This window comes from Maylandia zebra, linkage group LG2, assembly GCF_041146795.1.
Source record: "Maylandia zebra isolate NMK-2024a linkage group LG2, Mzebra_GT3a, whole genome shotgun sequence".
Taxonomy (NCBI): Eukaryota; Metazoa; Chordata; class Actinopteri; order Cichliformes; family Cichlidae; genus Maylandia; species Maylandia zebra.
Window position 1 is genome coordinate 48,713,830 of NC_135168.1, and position 22,406 is coordinate 48,736,235.

The 22,406-nt window shown below is 38.9% G+C and overlaps 1 long non-coding RNA gene across 1 annotated transcript; it reads left to right on the top strand.

The window, feature by feature from the left end:
* The first annotated feature begins 1,692 nt into the window (after positions 1-1,692).
* LOC143413976 (uncharacterized) lies at positions 1,693-3,734 on the top strand. The gene is made up of 4 exons (XR_013094547.1): positions 1,693-1,819; positions 1,915-2,132; positions 2,512-2,583; positions 3,568-3,734. It is a non-coding gene; the product is annotated as an uncharacterized LOC143413976 (long non-coding RNA).
* The last annotated feature ends 18,672 nt before the right edge of the window (positions 3,735-22,406 follow it).

Genomic DNA, 22,406 nt, shown 5'->3' on the forward strand with positions numbered 1-22,406 from the left:
CATACTAGTATACATATCATGATGTGAATACATATCATACTATTTCTGCTACTTCATAGTATTTCTGCAAACTCATAGTATTTGTGCCAAAGCATAGTATTTCTGCTATGTTACATTACTATGCTTTGACACAAATACTATGATTTGGCAGAAATACTATAGAATAGCAGAAAAACTAAGATTTAGCACAAATACTAGAATATAGCAGAAATACTCTGTTTGGTCACAAACAGTATGCTTTGGCACAAATACCATAATTGCGTACAATTCCTATAATATAGCAGAAATACTATGATTTTGCAGAAATACTGTTTTAGCGGAAATACTAATTTTAGAAACATAATACCTGATCAAAACTTTAAAAACACTTACTAAAGACTTTCAAATTATTTTAATCCCCCTATTAAAAGTGGTAGACTTTTAATTATGTCAAGGTTTTCTTTTAATTCCTTTAATATTTGGTCAAGTACTGAAAAGTGTACACCTCAATTTGAAGATTTGCGGACAAAAAATTATAAATAATTCAACAAATAATTCACCTGTTCTGATGTGTATTCTTCTCTACAGGAAAAATGCCACGTCAGATGACAGAATGCCCAATATGCTTGATTCCATATGTTGCAGTTGGGCAGCATTTAAAAAAATACCACCATGTTGTAAACAAAGAAGAATTACATTTACTGCTAAATTACTGCTCTACAGTGTAAGTCACTGTCATACAGTATATGAAAAAACATTGCAACAATTTAAAGTGGTAGTTGTAGTTACATTTGTCAAACTGGATGTGATATGCAGTTACAGGGGCAGGCTGGACTGTCCAGTATGTAAAGCTAAAAACCGTATAAGACTGGACAAGCACTTGGAAAATGTCCACTGTGAGATTGAGGTTAGTGTTTTGTATAGCTTACATTTTGTTGTTAAATTAGAATGCATTCTTATGTGACATGTTTCACTAACTTTCTCAAACATTGCTGTTCTATTGTTTATACCCTTTCAGAAATCAGATCACAAGAAAGTAATAAGGACAGCGAAACGATTGGCTAATCTGAAAGCCCTCAAAGCTCTCAGACGTTCAAATCCACAGCCTCCAATGGTGACCTCACTGGACATAGAGCAGCTGACTGAAAGCAGTGATCAAGAGGAGCAAAGTGATAGCAGTGATACCCGTGAAGAATCTGCAGAGATTAGAGAAGACAGCTCAGTCCATTCCCCTGTCAATCAGTCAGATGATGCTCAAGTCCAACATCAGAATTGCAAAAAGTGCAAAGAACTGGATTTGTTACTTCAACTCCTGAAAAGGAATCTGAAAAGTCTGAAATCCACTAAGGATAAACTTGGCTTCAAACCTCTCAGCCCCCCAAAGCGCCAGAAATTTGAAAGAAGTAAACGTGACCCAACAGCCCGGCTTCCTAAATTTGGTATGAATTCTTTGGCAATAATATTGTTTCTTGTGTAGTGTAATGTGAATTTTTAGAACTGGTTGTTCTATTTTGGAACTCACATCCCGCTAATTAAACAGATACTACTAATTAGCAATATCTTCCAAATATCATTGTCAACCACTTGAATAAGAAGTATGTTTTCTGTACTTCATCAGTTTGTCATGACACTTCTAATTGCTATGTTGTTACTACACTTTATTTTAAACAGAGAAAGTCCTGAATGCTTGGTTTCAACACATTTGTGGAACAAGTAAAAAGGACGTCGAAAACGCCAAACAACGGGTCCAATATGTCCGTGCCTGGGCATATTTCATGTCTCACAATCAACTCCCTGCAATGATGTTTGCATTTATGGACAACAGAGAAAGACTGACTGAGTACATTTTTACAAATTTCTGTGATATATTAGTCCAGTAATCTCAATAATACTAAAGTGATTACTGATTTGTGTTTGTTTGTGGGGCTTTTTTAGATGGACAACTTATCTGAATAAACATGCCGTGACAACCAAAAGGATTCGGATTGGAAATGTGAGGGCGTTCTTGAAATTTCTAATTGATGCACAACTGCCAGAGGTCAGAGCCTCCCGTAAGGCTTTAAAGGGGACTTTATTTGCTCTTCAGTCGGAAATGAAGAAGAGCAAAAGGGAGTTACAAACCCACAGGCAAGCCATCCGGATCAAAAAATCACGTAAGATCCAACTTTACTACTTAGTTGTTACCTAGCATGTGCAATAAATAAATCATTTATAGATGTCATGATATCATGACTGTGATGTAGTGAGGAACAAGGACTCAAAATGTTGTAATGTAAGGTATAATTGTATATAAGTAGGTCTTTTGTGCATTGTATATGTACAGTGGTATGCAAAAGTTTGTGCACCCCTGTTGTTTTTCAGGATGTTTCTTTATAAATCATTGGTTGCTTGAATTAGCAATTTCAATTCAATATATCATAAAAATCTGTATTAGGTCTGAAATACAACCTGTTTTATATTTACATCATTGCGTGCAGCATGAATGAGCATGACTGGAGCTGCAGGAACATAAAAACATTCTGTGTCTTTTAGAAATGCTTGTAGATCCTGTCCACATCACTGATTTTCTCAAGAAGGCCACCACACACATCCCTGAAGCACTTGGTAAGTGTGTAGTTCATTTCTCCATAAGGACAACTCTAATAGCCCCAATAATATCTCTGTTAATGAGAAATTATATAATATTTACTTACCAGCTGTAATCTGTATGTATATATAGTTCAGAATCTCAGATTTACAGAAATATATGACAGAACTTTTTGCTTTCAATTATAACAGACTGCTCATTTATAATCACTTGTTGGACTTTTTGATTTTTCTTCAAATATATAATACATATACAAACAGTAGCATTTGTGATGTTTTGTTGAAAACACGCAGTTCTTTGAATCTTTGGGCTGAAGGAGGGACAATACTCGGTGTATAAATGCTCAATCAACAATCATTTATTTCCATACAATTCAACAATAAGAGCATTACAACGTCCGGACGGGAGAGATGCTACCAGAGGGTCAGGCACATGTCTCAAAATGGTGACGGGTTGCTCAGCTTTTTATAGTCTCTAGTGGCCCCCAGCTAGTCGTAAAAGCCAAAACATCACATTTTTTCTCTGTTACAGCGCCTAAGTTATGACCTCGGCAGTTGTTTCTCTGCTTTCTGTAAGGTGGGGGTGTGGAATGTGGTCTATCTCCCCTGTCTTTAGACACAGAGTCTCCTGCTTACAACCTTCTCTTCATGATTCAACAATTAAGCATGTCAAGAAAACAGTGTAACACATTCCCAGCAGATCAAGGATACAGAGTGATGCACATTTATCTAATGAACTAATATGTGAATATGTTCTGTTAACTCAAAAGTATAATGAGAACTAAACTACATACAGATCACACACTCTATTTTAAAGGGTATAATATGATCTACAGCAGTATTCTAATTCAACTACTTTGATTACATATATAAGGTAACATATAATAACAGAATAATATCACAGTTTATATAGGATTATATTAGGGGGAGTATATAGCAATATAAGGGATATGCTCCCCTATCCCTTGTGTCTTACTGTGCAACCTCTATGTTACTCAATAGTCGAGCTTGAGAAAAATCCCACACCTGAGAACCTAGACTGGTTCTATGGTCTTCTGGCTGGATTTGTCATCTGCACAACTGGGCACAGAAGAGGCGTCATATCAAATATGACAGTTGAGGAAGTTGGCACTGCTGAAGCGGATGGTGATGGCCGGCGGATAATCAGAGTAAAATCATTAAGCAATTATTTCTCTCCCTGATTAAAGATATTTTCTTACCAGCGACATCAATGACTCTGTGCAATGTAATTTAGTTGCTGATTCTTTTACAGGTAAAAGAGCACAAGACCAAAGAAACATTTGGCCATGCACTTGTTCCCCTAACGAAAGACGAATACATATGGTTTCACCGCTTTGTGAACCACCGCCACAGATACCTTGGTGTATCATCACAATTGATTTTTGCCAACACCAATGGAGGGCCTTATGCTAAGATGCTGACATCATTTCAAGATGCATGGAGGAAGTTTGGTATCCCAGGAAAACCAACGTTCTCTATGATTAGGAGCAGCATCAGCACTTTTGTGAGTAGTTTCCACTTTATGGTGATTCAGTGTTTTTACCTTCCTATCCTTTTAGAGGGATGATATAAGACAGTCACCCTTCCTGGTTCTTCTCCCAGTGTTTTAATGTTGAAAGGACATTTCTTTTTCTTTATATTGTCTTCTGTTGTACTTCTTTTTGTGGTTCTGTCCTTAGCTCTGTAAATCTCCTTGAAAATGTCAAATGTTAGTGCAATTAATAACATTATTTAATGTTTACATTTGTAGAGTGGGAGATTCTTGGGAACCCAAAGCAAGGTACAAGTCCACCGGATGATGTGCCATTCTGATGCAACTGCAGCGAGACCTTATGAGGCAGATTTAAACTTTGACGAAGCCTTCAAGTGCCGCAACAATGCTGCAAAGGCACTTGCTGTGAACAATAGAACCAGAGACTCTGAGGAATCTACAACCTCAGAAGACAATGAAGATGTGTTGCAGAGAAGATATGCTGGACCAAAGAAAAGAAAGACTAGTCAAAATGCCAGAAGAGGAGAAATTGTGAAAAAGAAGACCAAACAGCACGCAATCACCATTGACACAGACAGCAGCAAAGATGAAAGTAACAATGAAGTCAGGAAAGTCATTGATCTGACAGCAGGAAACACATCTGGAAAACACCGACATAAACAGAGTGGCAGGGGAAGAGCAAAAGTGACTACAGAGAGTAGTGAAAGTGAAGATTATGCTGATAACTGTGAACACATTGACCTTACAGCAGCAGGTACATTGGGATCCACCAAAGTTAAAGATAATGCTAAAGAAAAGGGATAAGCCACAAAGGACACAGGACATTTCTATAGTCATACTCAGTTTCTTAAAAAAAAGTCTAAATGTTGGGAATATCCTAAAATTATCTTAGAAAGAATTGCAATCCAAACACAAATACAAAAAGTTGTTAGACCAAACGGCACAACTGAGGGTGTGAACCAAACACAGACAGAGACAATAGATGAAGAAAATGAAGCCTTGAGGCCAGAAAGTTTGTGTGAAAATGAAAACAGTATGCAAACAGTGACTACAGATAACGAAGAAGACAAAGCTGAAGATGAAAATGGTCCCTTGTTGAAAACAACAGACATAGACCAAGAAGTTTCCAGTGGACTAGTGAGAAAAACTACAGAAAAAATAAAAGGAATGAGCACAGAGGACATAGGAAGAGATAAACATGGACCACAGAAAAAGACAACAACTGAGGAAAAATGCAATTTGAGATCAGAAGGAACAACAGAGGAAGGAATGAGAACACAGACAGAGACTATAGAAAAAGAGAAAGGATTGAGCACAATTGACATAGCTGAAGATAAAAATGGGCAACACACAATAACTACAGATAAAGACAAAGCACTCCGCACAGAGGACACAGACATAAAGGAACAGGGACCACAGATGGAGACCGCAGTCAAAGAAAAAAATGATTTGAGAGAAGAAGGAACAACTGAAAACAAAGACACAGTTAGAGTAAAAGAAGATGGCCCTGGGACTAGCTATGAGTCTCCAGTGGCACACCCAAAAAAGAGGAAAAGGTCTCTAATGAAGAAAAGCTCTTTGGCGAAGTGTGATGAAAGCAGAGAAACAAGGCAAAAGAGCAACAAGCAAGAAAGAAAAAGACCAAAGAGCCTGACTGCAAAACAGCTGTTAAGTCCAAAGATGCTCAGAAGTCACAAGACTAAAGAGGCACCTAAAGATACCAGCAAAAGACAAAAAGCCATACAAAGAGTCAGAGGAAAAGATAAGAAAAACATTTTTGGTTGTTGTTGATTTTACTCTGATCTTCTGACAGTTTGTCTTTCTACATTTTGAAAACTTTGTTATCACGTGAGGTTTTGGTTACTGATTTTACACAGTTGCTCTGAGGGTTTTTTTTTCTAGATTTTACTCACTTTTGCATGTGAGAGTCTTCTTTTTTGTTAAGGTAAGTTATTGTTTTTATTTCTTACTTTTAAAATAAAACTTGTTAAAAACGGACAAATGCTGATATATATAAGTTGTTGAAAACAAATGCCAAATGCAATAATAAAAATCTTTCAGTTATATTTGAAAATCATGTGTCTTTGTTCAACAATCATTAGTCATGGATTTCATTTCTAAGCTGTAATTCCAAATAACTCATATTATTCAGGCAGGGTTGCTAAAGGATGAAGTCCTCACAAATTATATCTGATTCCAAGTAACAATATCCTATAATACATAGCAGAATCAGTCATCTGATTTGGTAAAAGTCAGTGATGTTAATGGTGATGTCAGCAGATTATGTACAAATTATGTTTTTTCTTTCACAATGTGGATTTCCAAATGAGTCACATTTCACACTAATGTGGTTCCTAAAGGATAATATGCAAATTAGTAGATTGAATTAGACAGTTACTTTAATGACACATGCAATTCCTCACAAATCATCCTCAATTAAAATTGTCTTATAACAGACAGCATAAATCGATCATCTGATTTACTGGTAGATAGTGATGTCAGAGTGATGTCAGCTGAAGTCTGGAGAAGAACAATTTGTTAAGTGGTGAGTCCAGTCAGCATTGTATTGATCCTAATTACTATTGATTCTTCTTCTTCTTTTCATCCCAATCACTAGCGCTTCCAATATTCCCATACAATCAACAATTCTTCCAATTTTTCCACCCTAATCTTTAGATCTTCCACTTATTCAAGATGCATTGTCTGAAATTCAGGAGCAAGACCATGCCTCCAAACATACCCCTTCTGGGTCTTATCTATATGACCCCCCACTTGTACAAGCTGTTCGTTCTTGTTTTCGTGCCCCACCTTCCTGTTTGCTTTTTTCAATTCTTTCAATTCTTCATGTCTCATTAGTACATTTGAATCTACCATGCTGGGGAGCTGCCTCCAGTCCCCTTCGAGGTCATTCCCAAAAAGCAGCTCAATTCATGTCCAAAACATTCAGCGTAATTTACATACTGTGAAACGCTTGGCAGTTGCACTTTCTCCTTCTCCCTCTCCCTTATTGTACCTGCTTGGCTTCTCATGTCTTTTGTATGGTCTTGCTCATTCTCTAACCCTAAGAGAGTCTCCCAGACTTGTTCTCTATAAACCTAAAGAAGAATTATGGATTTGATCAACTGATCCCTTAACGAAACTGACAACTCCTGGGCTTGGGAGAGCCGATTGTTCTGCAGAGACATTTGCTGCTGGATACTCGATGGTCTATTGCATTGGGTGTCTGGTGACACTCTTGATGGAGGACATTGAACGACATCTACCAATTCAGAACCATGATAACAGAGTTCTGGCTGATTGGAGCTGGCTCGGACCTGGGCTATAGAAGAACAAGAAGCGGCTACAGCTGTTCAAAATCCCACAAGGCTGGCCGACAAGATAGACGATGGGCAGGGCTGTGAGTACTCAGACTGTGTTTTTTTTAAACGCAATATGGATAAGATCTTGGAGAAGCTCATGGCTCTGCCATATGGATAACATCCTGAAGAAGAACAATGGGAATTTAGAGACCTGATGACCAGTGACGGACATTAGACCTACTGTAAAATTGGAAGCAGTTTGTATATTAGTACTAATCTTAATGCTCACAGGGGTCAATTGGTTAACTTTCTTGATTATTAATTTTAAATTCTGACAATAGGTTGTGTGAATAAGCAGAGCAATTTGCAATTTTTTTGGGATTAACAATGTATCTGATTCTGATCATTAATATAAAATACTACAACAACTAATAATAGCAACTCGGATAAAAAGCCGTTGTTTATGTGAACATTCGTACAGCACTTTAATCAATACTACAGAGTCAAAGTTTATTGATTTCTTTTACGAGGTATAATTTCAAATAAAAATATTTCTAATGGTAGCTGCGCAAATCCTGTTAATTAAGTTGTATTAGTTACACATAAAATTTCTAATGGGTATTTCTACTTTCCAAGGTCCAGTACCCAATAAAACACAGCAGAATTCAGTTCTCTGATTGGCTAAAGATTGTTTTGAGTATAACAGCAAACTTTGGGGGAGTGGCAGTGCTAGGCCCCTTGCTAGCCCGCTTGTGGGTCTGCAGTGCCCACTATCCTGGGTTTTGGCAACACTGTAACAAACCACTGCAGGCCCAGTGACATTTTCAAGCTTTTCAGCATGGTTTATTCCACATCTCCGCAACATCCCTTGATACAGGACCCGGTACAGCTTTTAAGGTTGTGAGGCTAGATCGTAGACAAAAATGGTCAAGGAAATGAGACTATCAAAATTTAGGATATTGATATTTCCTTTTTTCAATTCAATTCAATTCAATTTTATTTATATAGCGCCAAATCACAACAAAAGTCGCCTTAAGGCGCTTCATAGATACAGAGAAAAACCCAACAATCATATGACCCCCTATGATCAAGCACTTTGGCGACAGTGGGAAGGAAAAACTCCCTTTTAACAGGAAGAAACCTCCGGCAGAACCAGGCTCAGGGAGGGGCGGGGCCATCTGCTGTGATCGGTTGGGGTGAGAGAAGGAAGACAGGATAAAGACATGCTGTGGAAGAGAGACAGAGGTTAATAACAGATATGATTCAATGCAGAGAGGTCTATTAACACATAGTGAGTGAGAAAGGTGACTGGAAAGGAAAAACTCAATGCATCATCGGAATCCCCCGGCAGCCTACGTCTATTGCAGCATAACTAAGGGAGGATTCAGGGTCACCTGGTCCAGCCCTAACTATATGCTTTAGCAAAAAGGAAAGTTTGAAGCCTAATCTTAAAAGTAGAGATAGTGTCTGTCTCCTGAATCCAAACTGGAAGCTGGTTCCACAGAAGAGGGGCCTGAAAACTGAAGGCTCTGCCTCCCATTCTACTTTTAAATACTCTAGGAACAACAAGTAGGCCTGCAGAGCGAGAGCGAAGTGCTCTAATAGAGTGATATGGTACTACAAGGTCATTAAGATAAGATGGGGCCTGATTATTTAAGACCTTGTATGTGAGGAGCAGGATTTTGAATTCAATTAACCATACATTTGGACAGCACTTTATTATTTTTTTTCATTTAACCCATTTCCTATCCATGACTGGTTCGGAATCACCAATAAGCCTAACACGAAACTTTTCTGTACTGTTGGAGGAAACCCAAGTATCCACAGAGACAAAATTCACTCAAAAGCAAGTGAGCAAGTCAAAAAGACACTTAGATCCACTGGATAATGATAACGGAAAACGTGTGGGATCAATTTATTGATTTCACATTTCCTTTTTTTCGATCACTGTTAATGTGGTTCATTCCACATAGCTTGTCCTAATCTCCACATCACACTGATCAGATAGAGATGTCTATCCCTTTGATTTATATCTGACATCACAGCATCCATTCTTTTCCTGTCATGCTTTCCTGCATTGCAAAATAACTTTATATGTCCAAAAGTCAGATAAGAAATTAGTCAGACTATAGGTTGTAATCTACAAATTATATTAAATTGTGTTACATTCCTAAAATTCTTATTTTCTAACTTAGATGTAATTGTGTACTGCTGCCAATGAGTTCATAAACACGTCTGTTTGAAGCTATTTTATTGGAGTATCTACCAGCAAGCATTTCGAGATTCAAAGATCATTTTAACTAGGTGTGAATTCAAAAGAGTTAATTGTTGCACTAACCAAATTCCTAAAAGCTGTTAATATATTAATTTAATTTAATTTAATTTAATTTAATTTAATTTAATTTAATTTAATTATAGAAAAGATTCCAAACAAGTCGTCTTCCATTCCAAGTACTGGTACCATCAACTATGTTGGTAAATTAGATCGTGTGATTGGCTGAAGGATCTGACTCATCATGAACTTTGGGGGGAGGAGCAATAACGTCAGACTGTGATGAGAGTACAGCAGACTGGCAAAGATTTGTTTCAAGGTAAGTGCAATCCTAACCACTAATTCTTTCCTTTTGTTATGATCCTAATCCTTAGTCCTTCCAATGATACAATACAAATAGCTAAACTTCCATAATTTTCATCCCTGTCCCTGGACATTCCAGTTACGTAATATACATCACTAATGCTTCCAACATTGTGCTGATGTCCTCTGTATGCAGTGTGTCTTTGGAAACATGCCACGCTATGTGCACCAAACATCTGAACTGCATTTAATGTTTTTGTTTATATTTTATGTATTTTTAAAAATAATTTCTCTTTCAACACAGTATTGCAAGACCTTAGTCAAGTTGGCTCCTCACAAGAAGAGGAAAATGGATAGAAGAGGGAAGACTCCTATTCCTCAGAACCCTGTGAAAAGCAATAAACCACAACTGGTGGAAAAAGATGACCTGCAGCCACAGGATGAAACTAGGAAGTTGGAGATTTCTGAAGCTGTTAAAGAGCCTCAGTCCAGCAATGATGGTGTGCCAGTGAATGTAAGTTAACAGAGTAACACAGCCAACAAGAAATGAAATATCAGATGAAATGAGTTACTGCAACAAATACTAAGAATCTCCTCTCTTCATTTGTCTTTGCAGGCAGACGGTGTTGCTGATGGGAAAGGAAAATGACTGCCAATAAAGACACACAAACATAGCTACACACACACAAAAGCATGCATGCACCTGCACACATATGTTCATATACAACAATGTTCAGATAAAGTTCAATAAAGTTCTTGTTGTTCAACTGCAAAATCCTGTGTTTTCTTTCTCACACTGATGGAGGATGGGAAAAGTCCACAGTCATGGTATTCAAAAAGAATATAATGCAAAGATTTGCAGCTGAATCACAACATGAGGAGCAGCATTGTAATGTAATCCTTCTTATATAATACTGTTATATACCTACTTACTACTTGAAGCACTATAGATTAAAAGTCCCATTTTAACTGTAGATTAAAACAACACTTAAAAAAACAAGTTTAATAATTTGTTTGAAAAGGTGTAATTCCAGATTAAAGTTACAGTACACTAATAAGATTCACAAAACAGATTCACTGAATGTTATTTATTATAATTACAGAAAAGACTCCAAGCGAATCATCTTCAATTCCAAGTACTAGTACCTGGTAATATAGGCAGAATTAATAATGTGATTGGCTGAAAGGTCTTTATAGTCATGAGTTTGGGTGGGAGGAGCAGTGATGTCAGAGTGTGGTAAGAATACAGCAGACTGGAAGAGATTTGCTTCAAGGTAAGTTCAATCAAAATCACTAATGCTTTAATTTTTATGATATTAATCTCTAGTTCTTCAAGTTTTTAGAATACAAATCAATAATTCTTCCAGATTTTCCATTCTAATATTTAGATCTTCCACTTATAGAATAAAAATCACTAATTCTTCCAAGATAGTAATGGTTATTTCCTCTGTATGTGTCTTATCTTTGGAAACTTGGCTTCATCACATGCAGAAGAAGGAAGAACAATGTCAGGTATGTACAAGTGTTAGTTCTACATATGTTTGATTCCTGAGATTCAGTGGTCCCACATGGTATTCCTAAGATTTTTATTTGTCCTTCATGCAGTGGAAATACAGCTGCAAAATGCTGACAATGAAGCACGCATTGGTCTGAGCCTACAAGATGACAATCTTACAGGAGAACATTACAGGCAAGAGCAGTTTGTCTTTGTTACACAGAGATACTTACCACAATAAAAGAATACATCCACTAACATTCTATCCTCATAAATGTTTTAGATGTACATGTGGGCAATTATTGGATCCATTGACCTGGTGGATACTACTTGCAGTTGCAGCTGCAACCATTTTATTCTATATGGTGGTCTTTCTCCTGCTCCATTCCAACAAATACATCTAAGTAAATAAATGCAGATTAAAAGGAAGTTCAATAAAGTTTATTTCTTTACAAATATCAAAATTGTGTCTTCATTCTCACACTGGGTTAATGTGGGATGTCAAAGGTTGTCTAACATCAAGATTTATGGTGGTTCAAAATGCAGACAAGAAAAGAAAACTACAGGTGAATCCAAATGTGATGCTCATTGTTGTTCCCAAGACTAAGCAAAAAATGCAATGTAATATATTTGTACTAATCTTTAGCTGTTAGACTACTAAATGCTGACAGGGGTCGTTTGGATTCATATTTATGATCATTAATTTTTATAGGTTGTGTGAATGAGCAGACAAAAATGGCCCTTTTTGGGATTAATAAAGTTATGTGAGATTAGTTAAAAAGAAAAAATGGGCATTTGTGCAACATTTTATTTAATATTACAGAGTCAAAGTTTATTGATTTCTTTTACAAGGTATAATTTCAAATAAAATGATTCCTAATGGTAGCTGTGCAAATCTTGTTATTAAGTTAGTTGTATTAGTTACACATAAAATTCCTAATGGGTATTCCTATTTATTTGAAGGTTCTCCAATCAGAGTTAGTGGATCAAGCTGGAACCAGGGAGGTTGTTGCAGCTCTTCAAGGGTCTCAGTTTCAGAGCAATGACGTTCCATCCACTGTAAATTCATGGAGCACAGGAATACAACAAATCATTAATAAAAAATAAAAAAAAGATTGCAAAAGACACTTAGAATCGCCACCATAAATTTGTCTTTGCAGCCAAGGAGTTCTAATTATGGGAAAGAAAAATAAATGCTAGACAAGACATACAAATATGACCACCACACACGCACACACACACACAAACAGTTAAGAGGTCAAGATTAGTCAGAAATATATATCTAATTGGTTGGTGATTGATTATTTATTGTCAGATGTGAACTCAATTCAATTCAGTTTTGCTTAGTGCCATATAGTGCCAAATTCCACCAACAGTTTCTTCGAGCTGCTTGGAAAGGTAACGACCCTTACAATAATATCAAGAAAACAGAAAAAAAATGACTATGGCCCTTGTGAGCAAAAGCTATGGTGACAGTGGCAACGAAAACCTTCCTTTTAACAGGAAGAAACCTCCAGCACTACCAGGCTCACAGAGGGGCTGCCATGTGCTGTGACCGGCTGGGATTCTGTCTGCATATCAATTCAATTCAATAAAACTTTATTGATCCCAAAGGTTGACCCCGAAGGAAATTGGTTTAAGGGTGCCGACCTTTTGCCAGCGCCAGCTTACCCTTCCAACCATACATACAGTGGGGCAAAAAAGTATTTAGTCAGCCACCGATTGTGCAAGTTCCCCCACTTAAAATGATGACAGAGGTCAGTAATTTGCACCAGAGGTACACTTCAACTGTGAGAGACAGAATGTGAAAAAAAAATCCATGAATTCACATGGTAGGATTGGTAAAGAATTTATTCGTAAATTAGGGTGGAAAATAAGTATTTGGTCACCTCAAACAAGGAAAATCTCTGGCTCTCACAGACCTGTAACGTCTTCTGTAAGAAGCTTTTCTGTCCCCCACTCGTTACCTGTATGAATGGCACCTGTTTGAACTCATCATCTGTATAAAAGACACCTGTCCACAGCCTCAAACAGTCAGACTCCAAACTCAGCCATGTCCAAGACCAAAGAGCTTTCGAAGGACACCAGGAAAAGTATTGTAGACCTGCACCAGACTGGGAAGAGTGAATCTACAATAGGCAAGCAGCTTGGTGTGAAAAAATCAACTGTGGGAGCAATCATCAGAAAATGGAAGACATACAAGACCACTGATAATCTCCCTCGATCTGGGGCTCCACGCAAGATCTCATCCCGTGGGGTCAAAATGATCATGAGAACGGTGAGCAAAGATCCCAGAACCACACGGGGGGACCTGGTGAATGACCTGCAGAGAGCTGGGATCAAAGTAACAAAGGTCACCATCAGTAACACACTACAACGGCAGGGAATCAAATCCCGCAGTGCCAGACGTGTTCCGCTGCTGAAGCCAGTGCATGTCCAGGCCCGTCTGAAGTTTGCCAGTGAGCACATGGATGATACAGCAGAGGATTGGGAGAATGTCATGTGGTCAGATGAAACCAAAGTAGAACTTTTTGGTATAAACTCAACTCGTCGTGTTTGGAGGACGAAGAATACTGAGTTGCATCCCAAGAACACCATACCTACTGTGAAGCATGGGGGTGGAAACATCATGCCATGGGGCTGTTTTTCTGCCAAGGGGACAGGACGACTGATCCGTGTTAAGGACAGAATGAATGGGGCCATGTATCGTGAGATTTTGAGCCAAAACCTCCTTCCATCAGTGAGAACTTTGAAGATGAAACGAGGCTGGGTCTACCAACATGACAATGATCCAACACACACCGCCCGGGCAACAAAGGAGTGGCTCCGTAAGACGCATTTGAAAGTCCTGGAGTGGCCTAGCCAGTCTCCAGACCTCAACCCCATAGAAAATCTGTGGTGGGAGTTGAAAGTCCGTGTTGCTCGGCAACAGCCCCAAAACATCACTGCTCTCGAGAAAATCTGCATGGAGGAATGGGCCAAAATACCAGCTACTGTGTGTGCAAACCTGGTAAAGACCTATAGTAAACGTTTGACCTCTGTTATTGCCAACAAAGGTTATGTTACAAAGTATTGAGTTGTATTTTTGTTATTGACCAAATACTTATTTTCCACCCTGATTTACGAATAAATTCTTTACAAATCCTACCATGTGGATTCATGGATTTTTTTTTCACATTCTGTCTCTCACAGTTGAAGTGTACCTCTGGTGCAAATTACTGACCTCTGTCATCATTTTAGGTGGGGGAACTTGCACAATCGGTGGCTGACTAAATACTTTTTTGCCCCACTGTACATTACACAAACATCACATGGGTAAGACAGGTCCGAGAGGTATAATAATGGAAAATCCACAACACGAGGAAAGACGAGGAGAAAAAAGAACTCCCCCAAGACTGAGCTCACACAGGGAGATCAGTTTGAGAACAGAAAGAAACACATAAGCACATAGCACATGAATCATCACATCTCACAACATAGAAGACATAAGCTTCGAAGGCGTTTGGAGGGTGTGGGGGGTGGGGCTGGGGGGGTGAGTGTAGGTCTGTGTCAGTGTGAATGTGAGTGTGTGAGTGTCCTGCTGAGAGAAAGTGTCCCTTCACTTTGTTAGGTAAAAGTCAACAATCTTCGGTCGACGCGCGTGGTCTTGAATGAGGAGAGAGATACAATAAATGGTCTTGTTATCAAAGGAGAATTGTTATTCCCGTCAGCTTTTGCCTCAAGCATCCAGTCGGTGCCAAGGGGGCCGCATGAGGTGAAGATGGTAGTTGTTTTGGTTAGTGCGAACAAACTGCTTCCAATTTACAGTAGGTCTAATGTCCGTCACTGGTGACCAGGTCTCTAAATTCCTGTTGTTCTTCCCCAAGATCTTATCCATATCGTGTTAAAAAAAACCACAGTCTGAGTAGTCAAAGGAGCTTGCAAAGAAAAGCGTCTGGACTTCTTTAAGTTGCTTGAAGACGTTCTAAGGTCAAATGGTGGAGAGTCCCAGATATAAACCCAGTGGGAGTAACCCCCCACAGAGGGACAAAAGGACCCCCTGATGATCCTCTAATCGCCTGAGCCAAGGTGTGAAACTGGGTGTGGGTCCCAATCAGCCAGAGTTTCGGGTGAGTTCATTGTGAAACCTGCCCCCACCTTATCATGCGAATTCCTGAGATCAGATGGCCCAGGATGTGAGTGGGCGTTAAGGCGTCTGGGAAGGGGTCTCACAACTGGATTATAGATGGCAGAGAGTTGGTGTCGTAAGCCCCCGCCTCTGTTCAAAGATGGTCGCTCACAGTGGACATAGATGGCTTCTTTCACTCCTCTTTCAAACCATCTGTCCTCTCTGTCCAAAATGTGAACATTGGCATCCTTGAAAGAGTGTCCTTTATCCTTAAGATGCAGATGGACTGCTGAGTCTTGTCCTGTGGAGGTGGCTCTTCAGTGTTGTGCCATGCGCTTGTGAAGTGGCTGTTTGGTCTCTCCAATGTAGAGGTCTGGGCATTCCTCGCTGCACTGTACAGCATACACCACATTGTTAAGTCTGTGTTTTGGCGTTTTGTCTTTCAGGTGAACCAGTTTTTGTCTGAGCGTGTTGCTGGGTCTGAAATGCACCGGGATGTCATGCTTGGAGAAAACTCTCCTGAGTTTTTCTGATACACCGGCTACATAGGGGATGACAATGTTGTTGCGTCTGTCTTTCTTATCCTCCCTCACTGGTGTCTGATCTTCTTTTCTGTGCCTCTGTGCTGACTTTAAGAACGCCCATTTAGGATAGCCGCACGTTTTGAGTGCTTCCTTTACATGTGTGTGTTCCTTCTTTTTTCCTTCAGGCTTAGAGGGAACATGTTCTGCCCGGTGGTGTAGGGTCCTAATTACTCCAAGTTTGTGTTCCAGAGGGTGATGGGAGTCAAAGAGGAGGTACTGGTCCGTGTGTGTAGGCTTCCGGTAAACTTCGATGTTGAGGTTGCCGTTCTCTTCAATGTGCACAGCGCAGTCCAGGAAAGGCAAACAGTTGTCCTTTGTGTCTTCCCTGGTGAACTTGATGTTTTTATCCACAGCGTTAATGTGCGCAGTGAAGGATTCCACTTCTTGTGTCTTGATTTTGACCCAGGTGTCGTCTACATATCTGTACCAGTGGCTGGGTACTCTTCCTTTGAAAGAGCCAAGAGCCTTCCTTTCCACCTCCTCCATGTAAAGGTTGGCTACAATAGGTGACATGGGGGAGCCCATGGCACAGTCATGTTTTTGTCTGTAAAAGCCTTCGTTGTATTTGAAATATGTAGTGGTGAGGCAGAGGTCTAACAGTGTGCAAATCTGATCGGGTTTTGAAGTTGGTCCTCCAAGGAGCTGTCTTCTTGTTGTCGTTTTCTGACAGTCTCCACGGCCTCCGTGGTGGGTATGCAAGTGAAGAGAGAGACTACATCAAAGGACACCATGGTTTCATCTGGATCCAGGGTAATTTTCTGGACCTTGTCAGTGAAGTCGGTGGAGTTCTTGATGTGGTGTGGGGTGTTCCCCACGAGAGGAGCAAGGATGGTAGCAAGGTGTTTAGCAATGTTATAAGTGGCTGAGTTTATGCTACTGACTATGGGTCTGAGTGGGACAGCTTCCTTGTGGATTTTAGGAAGTCCGTAGATGCAGGGTATGGCATCCCCTGGGTAAAGGCGGTGATATGTAAGGCGGTCAATAATTTTGTCCTTTTTAAAAGTCTTGAAGGCAAGCTATAACTTTCTTTTTGTAGCTGCTTGTGGGGTCTCGCTTTAAGGCTTTGTAGGTATTGTTGTCACTGAGGAGAGTAGTGATCTTTGTATGGTAATCTGTAGTGTTTAGGACCACGGTGCATCTTCCCTTATCAGCTGGTAAAACAGTGATGTTGTGGTCTTTGCTCAGGGAAGCGACAGCCTTCTTTTCCAGTATTGTGAGGTTGGATGGAGGGACTTTGGCACTGGAGAGCGTGGCTGAGACTTTCATCCTGATTTGCTCTGCTTCTGTCTGTGATAATTTATTAATCCGTATGGCAGATTCTGTGGCTGTGATGAGGTCCACTATGGGCAACTGTTGTGGAGAAATGGCAAAATTGAGTCCTTTGACTAATACTCTCTTTTCAGGTTCAGTGAGAATCCTGTCTGAAAAGTTCTTAACCCATTTCTCCTGACTGACTTCAGGTGTGTTTTCTTCTCTGGGTTGTGTAGGTTCAGGATGAGGAGTGTGTGTTTTTGAAAACAAGATGTGAAATTTCCTGTGTTGTCTTTCTTTTCCTTTAGAGTGTTGGGCCCGCTGAGCCTTGTCCATAAACTTGTAAACCTCTTCTAAGATTGGAGAGGGTAGAAGGATTTCCAGTTCCTGCAGGGTCTGGCTGATCTTGATCTGGAGGGCATCTATGGTGAAATGGACCTGTCTTATCCTTTAACGTAAAAGGTGATTTTGTGCTCTCTGTAGAATCAAATCACAAATCAAATCACAGTCTGAGTACTCACAGCCATGCCCGTTGTCTATCATGTCGGCCAGCCTTGTGGGATTTTGAACAGCTGTAGCCGCTTCTTGTTCTTCTATAAGCCAGGTCCGAGCCAGCTCAAACCAGGAATTTGTCAGTCTTGTTAAGGGAGCAGTTGATCAAATCCATAATTCTTCTTTAGGTTTATAGAGAACAAGTCTGGTAGACTCTTTTAAGGTTAGAGAATAAGCAAGACCATACAAAAGACATGAGAAGCCAAGCAGGAAAGATTAGAGAGGGAGAAGGAGAAAGTGCAACCGCCTCCATCAAAAGCCAAAAGATTCAAAGTGTTGTATTCATAATACTATTTCCTTTGTAGTATTGTCTTTTCTATTTCTATTTTAAATGTCATTGTTTTCCTGTCACACTTAGTGTGGTTCTTTCCACCTAGTTTCCCCTAATCTCCCCTAAACTGTTAAGTTCACGCGGTTTTTATTTTCTATAACATGTAGCAGGGGCGGATCTAGCAAAGTTTAGCCAGGGGGGCCGATAGGGCATTAACAGGGAAAAGGGGGCACAAAGAAATACTTTTCTTTCTTATTCTCATTTAAAATGTCTAGCTTTTAATAAATAATTATCTGACACCCAAAGTTTTAATTTGATGTAAAATGAATAGAAGTCAATTACTGTATATAGTAACTATTAAGCCTAATATATATACCCTAGTAAGCTATAGTACTTTTTCCTTTGGGAAGGTATCATCTGTGCAGTCTGCAATTTTGTTGAAGAAAGATGTTGAATCTATTTAATATTTCTTGAAAAAGAATTGATTTCTGTGCATTTTTTTTCCACACTGCATCAAATTAAGGTTGATTACGTCGATTAAGCATCATGAGGTGGAGCATGAGGGGTGGTTCCCCATTTTTTATTTATTTATTTTTGTTGTTGCTGGGAGTTGGAACCCTGTTAGTTAGGTTGGTTAATATTTACGCTGAGTACTCTTTAAAATACCAGAATAGGGAGGATGGTGTAGGTTTAAGTTTATTAGATTGATCAGTGTTGCTGAACTATGAATTTTTTTTTTTTGCATACAGGTATAACAGAATAGCTTTAGTGTAGTTTTTGTTTTAAACTTGAGTATGAACTTATACAAAATGCAGCAAGATATTTAAAAAAACAGTTTTGTTGATTAAAAAACCCTATATCGGATTCATATCGGTATCGGCAGATATCCAAATTTATGATATCGGTATCGGTATCGGACATAAAAAAAGTGGTATCGTGACATCTCTAGTACAGACTGATATAAATCTTTAATACGGCTGTCAAAACTGAGAGCATTGTCCTTGTTTCAGACTGTCCCACAACATTATCGGCTTTGTGGACCACTTTATTGAGCCAGTTGGCATCTGCAAACTGCAACCTGCTGCCCCAGCATGCAACAGCAAAGAGGATGGCACTGGCCACAACAAACTCATAGAAAATCGTCAACCACCTCAGAAAATTACCTGGGCACTCTCGAGTGCAGTAGTGTTTTTTACCCAGTCCAGTTTATTTTCAGTGTGTACTTATATTTACAGTGCTCCACTATGTCTGCATTGACCCCTTTGATTAAAACAGGGGTCACGGGTTTCCTGGTCTTCCTAAAGTACAAAATCAATTATTTGGTCTTTTTCACTTTAAACTACAGAAGATTTTGCTCAGACTACATGACAAAGGGGTCCACCACAGCCTGGCACTCATCACCCTCAGTGATGCATCCAACCACCGCAGAGTCATCAGAAAATGATGATGGCAGGTCTTGCAGTGGCTGAAGTTTGTGATGTAGAGGGTGAAGAGAAAGGGGAGAGGACCGTCTCTTGTGATGCCACTGTTTTGCTGATCATCTTGTCAGACACCTTGTGTTGAAGATGCATTTATTGTGGTTGTCCTGTCAGGTAATCAACAATCTAGGACCAAGAGTGACCTGACTATGTCGAGAGTGATTTAGGAAAATTATGGCCAGTGCTGTGGCTAAGAATAAATAAAGCAGGCAAAAATAATGCTTTACATAAAGCATGTGTAGTCTTACCCACACTAAACGACCAATTACAGTTATTCACTGATTTATTTGATATATTAAAGGGTGTAATTCCAAATGAACATTTTTCTCATGTTTATGTTATGGATATTTATATATACTAATGTATGCTGAAAAAACATTCTTCATCAAGTTATAAATCCAAATGAGTGATACTTCACACTATCAAAATTCCTAGAGGAAGATGTGGAAACTATGTTCATTCATCAGATATACATTATTGGTAAGAAATCACATGACCAAAGCAGAGAGCACGATTGGTTGAAAGATCTGAATGCTAAGATCCCCATAGATTATATGCAGAGCTGTTAGTGTTCATTAAGTTGAAGACGGTGGAATTACATAAAGGTAAGTTTAGATAAAATTAACTAATTCCTTCCAACTGGAACATCCAAATCCCTAATCCCTTGTGTTGAATTCAAATGCTATAATTCCAAGTATTGTATATAAATCACTAATGTTTAGGTTCCCGCATGAGGTTATTCTTTTGTGTGTGGTGGGGGGGTCTTTCATAATTAAAGTCTACAGTCAAGGAAGAAGTGAGTAACAAAATGCAATACTTGTTCATACCTTTATACCTTGTAGCACCACACGTTAAGACCTATGTAATTCTCTGTGAGCACTTATTGAATTTATTTTAATAGCCATTCAGCCACACTAACATCTTTTTTCAACAGCTCTTCTTTGCTGAAGGGCTCTGTAATGATTAGTCAAACTGAATCCATTTTTAGAAATCTGTTTCACAATAAGTGAAATTTAAATCAATTATTCATCCATTCAAATCTCTAATTCTTCCAATCCTTAAATATTATTCCCCAATTCTTCCAAGTCTTGTATCCAAAGTAACAACTATTCCAACAAATAAATACATATCACTAAAAGTTTAAACAACATAATTCCCCATTCAAAGTAATCATTTTAGTTATTTTGTAATTATATCATGAATTTAGAGGTATAAATCTTAACCTTTAAGAATTTAAGATTAGACACATAATGAATTTGTTTTGAACATACTGTCTGCAATTTTTTTTACAAGTCAAACATTATTTTGTAGACCTCCAAAAGTTGATTCTGTTAATCTTGACATAGCGTTTTGTGGGAGAAACGTTTCGTCACTCATCCGAGTGACTTCTTCAGTCTCAGCTGACTGCAGGTTTCCCCAATCTTATAAACAGTACATTTGCATAATGACTGAAACCAGCCCACTGAAGGAACAATGGGAACTGACCTCCAAGCCCATTGTTCCTTCAGTGGGCTGGTTTCAATCATTATGCAAATGTTCTGTTTATAAGATTGGGGAAACCTACAGTCAGCTGAGACTGAAGAAGTCACTGGGATGAGTGACGAAACGTTTCTCGTACAAAACGCTACGTCCAGATGAACAGAATCAACTTTTGGAAATTTACTTTCCTGGATGATTGAGAATGCATCAAGACGATTATTTTGCAGACAGATGGTAGATTTGTCCTTTGGAAGTGAAGGGAGTTACGCTCAACAGTGAGTAAACATTCATTTACACATTAGTGTAACTACATATTTACACGTATATTTCTTTATGAAAACTTATTCTTATTTTTTTTACAAAAGAGACAATTTTAAAAAAAAATTAACAACTGTCAGCAAAAATACTGATTTAAAAAATCGGAATCACCTTATTTAAGTTCAATATAAATACACGGAAGTGTTATGAAAGCCCTAAGTCAAATGAAGTCATTTTAAATGGTTCAGCATTGTCTGCATCTGCAGAGGATTCATGTGTACATGTATTTTAAAATAATGATGCCAAGCGCCTTGATGGAATTGAAAAATCAATAAATGTTTTTCACCCCTTAATGTCTTAATTACAATCATTAATTCAGAGAAAATGTAGGAAATTGACCTCCCATTCTGAATTAGACAACCCCTGAAAAGGCTCTTCTGGGACCGCAGAAGCAGGTCTTGTGTGTACTTACCCCATTTTTCTTCTTTTTACTTACCAGATTCCACGAGCCATGGATGATGTTGGCAGGGAAAATATGCGTGCTTTGTCCAAAGCATTCACGTGCTCCCCAAGTGTGCTGAACTTCCTCACCGACCCTGACATCCTCATTCCCCTCCAAGCAACTACTGTTGACAGTCCCGTTGAACAACTAGCTGCTCAGTTCAATATCAACGGGATAGTCATCGAACTGAACTTCTTGGAAAAGTTGAAGATTCAATTCTCCAAGTTGAGGCTTTCACTATACAGAAACCCCCAGCTGCGAAATTCCTGGCACATCATTAAAAAACACATTGATCGTACAAAGTATTCCAGCGAAGGGTTAGAAGTGCTCCACAGGCTGCGAGGTATTGATCTAGCTGAGCTCAATGACGGATTCAAACTCCATGTCACAGCAATCCCGAAATCCCCTTATGGGATGGAAAAGGTATTTTCCACATTTGGATATCTGTCCTTCAACACCATAGAACTCATCAATGC